This window comes from Anser brachyrhynchus (genome assembly GCF_964034855.1).
Source record: "Anser brachyrhynchus genome assembly, chromosome: 3".
NCBI classification, from domain to species: domain Eukaryota; kingdom Metazoa; phylum Chordata; class Aves; order Anseriformes; family Anatidae; genus Anser; species Anser brachyrhynchus.
Genome location: NC_137696.1, coordinates 15,622,093 through 15,627,550, shown reverse-complemented (window position 1 = coordinate 15,627,550; position 5,458 = coordinate 15,622,093). Strand labels below are relative to the sequence as shown.

Below are 5,458 nucleotides of genomic sequence, written 5' to 3'. Positions count from 1 at the left end.
GGATACTGCAGGAAGGGTGGGTATTAATGCAATGGAGGCTGTAGAGATGAGTTGGATGAGTAAGTGTCCTGCTGTAAGGTTGGCTGTAAGGCGGACTCCGAGGGCTAGGGGGCGGATTAGTAGGCTGGTTGTTTCGATCAGGATTAGTGCGGGGATTAGGGGTGTAGGGGTACCTTCGGGTAATAGGTGGGCTAAAGAGGCTGATGGTTGGTTTCGTAGGCCTGTTAGTAGTGTGGCGAGCCATAGTGGGAAGGCTAGGGCTATGTTCATAGATAGTTGGGTGGTTGGGGTGAATGTATATGGAAGGAGGCCTAGAAGGTTGATTGTAAGAAGTATGATTATTAGGGATGTAAATATTATGGCTCATTTGTGGCCATTTTTGTTGAGTGGGACTATTAGTTGTTTTGTGATTAGGTGAAGGAGTCATGTTTGGATAGTAGAAAGGCGGTTGTTGATTCATCGGTTGTTTGGGGACGGGAATAGTAGGGCTGGGAAGAGTAGGGATAGTAGGATTAAGGGGATGCCAAATAGATTGGGGCTGGAAAATTGGTCAAAGAAGCTTAGGTTCATGGTCAGGATCATGGTGTGGGTTTGGTAGTGAGGGAGGTCTTATTTGATGGGGGGTTGGTTGTGGTGAAGGCTAGTAGTTTTGGTTGGATGAGGAGTGCTAGGGTTAATCAGGTTATAATTATGATTGAAAATCATGGTGCGGGGTTAAGCTGTGGCATATCATTAAGGAGGGGGAAGTCCCTCTTTGGCTAGCTTAAAAGGCTAGTGCTGTTGCATAGCTTCTTAATGATTAGGATGATGATAGAAGGGACGATCAGGCCTCGAAATGTGGGAGTGGGGTTGATTCTACTACAATGGGTATGTAGCTGTGATTAGCCCCGCAAATTTCTGAGCATTGTCCATAAAAAATCCCAGGCCGGGTGGTAATGAATGAAGTTTGGTTTAGTCGGCCTGGGATTGCGTCTGTTTTAACTCCGAGCGTTGGGACTGCTCAGGAGTGGAGTACGTCTCCTGCAGTAATGATCACGCGGATGGGGGATTCTATTGGGATAACTACGCGGTGGTCAACTTCTAGCAGTCGGAAGTGGCCGTTGGGTAAGTCTGGGGTGGGCACTATGTAGGAGTCGAATGATAGGTCTTTGAAGTCTGTGTATTCGTAGCTTCAGTATCATTGGTGGCCGATGGCTTTTAGGGTGAGGTCTGGTTCATCGATTTTGTCCATTATGTAGAGGATTTGTAGGGATGGGAGGGCGAGGAGTACCAGGACGATAGCAGGTAGGATTGTCCAGATCAGCTCTACTTCTTGGGCGTCTACAGCATTGGACGAGAGTTTTTCTGTTAGTATGTGGGCTAAAAGGTAGAGAACTAGGCTGCAGATAGCTAGGGCAACGATTAGGGCGTGGTCGTGGAATTCAACGAGTTCTTCTATGATGGGTGATGAGGCGTCTTGGAATCCTAGTTGGGAGTGGTTGGCCACATGAGATGTACAGGATTTTTACCTGTGATTTAGTCTTGACAAGGCTATGTAATTGGTTTACTAACGTCTCATAAGAAAGAAGCATGAGCGGTGAATGCAGTTGGCTTGAAACCAGCATGTGAGGGTTCGATTCCTTCCTTTCTTGTACTTGGACGAAGGCCGGTTCCTCGAAAGTATGGTATGGGGGAGGGCAGCCGTGGATTCATTCAACGTTTGTGGTAGTTAGTTCTGGTTGTAGGACTTTTCGTTTGGCCGAAAAGGCTTCTCAGATGATGAATATTAGTATGATTACGGCTACTATTGAGATTAGGGAGCCGATGGAGGAAATGGTGTTTCATAGTGTGTAGGCGTCGGGATAGTCCGAGTATCGTCGGGGTATTCCTGCTAGGCCTAGGAAGTGCTGGGGGAAGAACATTAGGTTTACTCCTGTAAATATTACCCCGAAGTGGGCTTTTGCTCATGTTTGGTGTAGGGTAAACCCAGTGAGTAGTGGGAATCAGTGAGTAAATCCTGCTAGAATGGCAAAGACGGCGCCTATGGATAGGACGTAGTGGAAGTGGGCAACTACGTAGTACGTGTCGTGCAGGGCGATGTCTAGGGAAGAGTTTGCAAGAACGATTCCTGTTAATCCTCCGATGGTAAATAGGAAGATAAATCCTAGAGCTCATAGTATTGGGGGGGTCTCATTTGATTGTTCCTCCGTGCAGGGTGGCTAGTCAGCTAAATACTTTGATTCCGGTAGGGATGGCAATGATTATAGTGGCTGATGTAAAGTAGGCTCGGGTATCAACGTCTATTCCTACTGTAAACATGTGGTGAGCTCAGACGATGAATCCTAGGAAGCCGATGGATAGTATGGCTCAGACTATTCCCATGTAGCCGAAGGGCTCCTTTTTGCCTGAGTAGTACGTGACTACGTGTGAGATGATTCCAAACCCCGGTAGGATCAGAATATAGACTTCTGGGTGTCCGAAGAATCAGAATAGGTGTTGGTACAGGATTGGGTCTCCTCCTCCAGCGGGGTCGAAGAATGTGGTGTTTAGGTTTCAATCAGTTAGTAATATTGTAATACCGGCGGCGAGTACGGGGAGTGATAGAAGGAGTAGGATGGCGGTAATTAGTACGGATCAGACAAATAGTGGGGTTTGGTATTGTGAGAGTGCGGGGGGTTTTATGTTGATGGCTGTGGTGATAAAGTTGATGGCCCCAAGGATGGAGGAGATACCGGCTAAGTGGAGTGAGAAGATAGCCAGGTCTACTGAAGCTCCGGCGTGGGCAAGGTTACCTGCTAGGGGAGGGTAGACAGTTCAGCCTGTGCCGGCGCCAGCTTCTACAGTGGATGAGGCTAGTAGGAGGAGGAATGATGGGGGGAGGAGTCAAAAGCTTATGTTGTTTATTCGCGGGAATGCTATGTCGGGGGCACCGATTATGAGGGGGACTAATCAGTTGCCGAATCCTCCGATCATGATGGGTATGACTATAAAGAAGCTTATTACAAAGGCGTGAGCGGTAACGATTACATTGTAAATTTGGTCGTCGCCTAGGAGAGTTCCTGGTTGTCCTAGTTCTGCGCGGATTAATAGGCTGAGTGCGGTGCCGACTATTCCTGCTCATGCCCCGAAGATGAGGTACAGGGTGCCAATATCCTTATGGTTAGTGGAAAATAGTCATCGGTTGATGAAGGTGACGGGTAAGATGGCTGAGTGTTGAAGCGTTAGGCTGTAGTCCTTTTTACAGAGGTTTAATTCCTCTTCTTATCGGCTCTGTAGTGAAATTCATGTTGAGTTGCAAGCTCATCGATGCGCACTAGGGTGCGTCAGGGTCTTTGTAGGCAGAAGCCAATTGGTTTAGGCATTTAGCTGTTAACTAGAGTTTTGTGGGATCGAAGCCCATCTGTCTAGGGAGGCTTTAGCTTAATTAAAGCGTCTGACTTGCATTCAGAAGATACAGGTTAATATTCTGTAAGTCTTAATGTGCAGAAACTAAGAGGGTTTAACTCTTATTTAAGGCTTTGAAGGCCTTCGGTTTGGGGTGTTATCCTAAGTTTCTAGACAATGGCATGTATTATTGGGGACAGGGGAAGTAAGAGGATTGATAGTGAGGCAAGGACCGCAGTAGGTGTGCTTGGGGCTTTGCTAGTGTATCATTGTTTTATGTGGTTAGAGGAGTTGGGGGGAAGGGTAATTGTTGAGTGGTATGCGAGGCGTAGGTAGAAGAAGAGGCTGAGCAGTGATAGCATGGCAATTGCCATGGCTGCTGGTGTTATTTCCTGTTTAGTTAGTTCTTGGATGATAAGTCACTTTGGTATAAAGCCTGTTAATGGGGGGAGGCCTGCTAGGGATAAAAGTACTAGTATTAGGGTGGCGTTTAGCACTGGGGTTTTTGTTCATGAGGTTGTGATCATGGATAGGTTAAGGGCTTTGATTTTGTTAAGGGCTAGGAATACGGCTGATGTTATGATTGTGTATAGGTAGAAGGTAAGTAAGGCCAATTTGGGGCTGTAAACTAGGATGATGGCGATTCAGCCTAAGTGGGAGATGGACGAGAAGGCTAGGATTTTGCGTGTTTGTGTTTGGTTCAGTCCTATTCAGCCTCCTAGTGCTGTTGAGGCTAGGGCCATGGCGGTGAGTAGAGCTGGGTCAAGGGATTTGGATGTTAGTAGGAGCAGGGTTAGTGGGGGGAATTTTATGAGGGTCGAGAGTAGCAGGGCTGTTATTAGTGGCGATCCTTGTAGTACTTCTGGGAATCAGAAGTGAAATGGCACTAGGCCCAGTTTAATAGCGATTGCTGCTGTCAGTAGTAGACAGGAGGTTGGGTGGTTTATTTGTGTGATGTCTCATTGGCCGGTGACTCAGGCATTGGTTATGCTAGAGAATAGGACCAGGGCGGAAGCAGCTGCTTGGGTTAGGAAGTATTTCGTTGCGGCTTCTACTGCTCGTGGGTGGTGGGATTTGGCAATTAGGGGAATGATGGCTAGTGCGTTGATCTCCAGTCCTGTCCAGGCCAGAACTCAGTGGTTGCTGGAAATTGTGATTGTGGTGCCCAAGATGAGGCTGAAGGTTATGATTGGGGTCGCGTAAGGGTTCATTAGTAGAGGAGGGGGTTAAACCATCATTTTCGGGGTATGGGCCCGATAGCTTGATTAGCTGACTCTACTAGAAAATAATATAAGGGAAGTATGGAGAATTTTGATTTCTCTTGTGTGGGTTCAATTCCTACTTTTCTAAGGTCAACAGGAAATGAGAGGGCTGTTATACCTCTATGTTCACTTTATCATAGTGACCCTTTGTAGTTCAGGCACATTTCCTTATGTAAGGAGGTAGGCCTGCATAGCAGATAGGTATGCTGATGTGTCAGAGGCACAGAGCTAGTGTGAGGGGTAGGAAGTTTTTTCATAGTAGGTGCATTAGTTGGTCATATCGGAATCGTGGGTATGAAGCTCGGACCCATAAGAAACCAGAAGATAGTAGGAGGACTTTTGTGGCTAGGATGACGGGGAATAGTTCTGTGGGTGGCCCTAGGGCGCTTGGGTTTAGGAATATGATGGCTGTAAGTGTATTTATTAGCATAATGTTCGCATATTCAGCTAGGAAGAATAAGGCGAAGGGTCCTGCGGCGTATTCAACGTTAAACCCTGAGACTAGCTCAGATTCACCCTCTGTGAGGTCAAAAGGAGCTCGGTTTGTCTCTGCTAGGGTGGATACGTATCATATTATTGCTAGGGGTCATGAGGAGAAAATGAAGTATAGAGGCTCCTGTGCGATGGCAAAGGAGCTGAGTGTGTAGCTTCCGCTTAGTATGATTATTGATAGCAGGATTATGGCCAGTGTCACTTCGTATGAAATGGTCTGTGCTACTGCCCGTAGGGCTCCGATTAGTGCGTATTTTGAGTTCGAGGCTCAGCCTGATCATAGGACTGAGTAGACGGCTAGGCTTGACATGGCTATTAGGAAGAGAACTCCGAGGTTTAGA

General features: G+C 47.1%; 1 long non-coding RNA gene across 1 annotated transcript in view; it reads right to left on the bottom strand.

The window, feature by feature from the left end:
* LOC308193025 overlaps positions 1-5,458 on the bottom strand; it is a 471,820-nt gene that overhangs the window by 249,763 nt on the left and 216,599 nt on the right. The window lies entirely within an intron of this gene.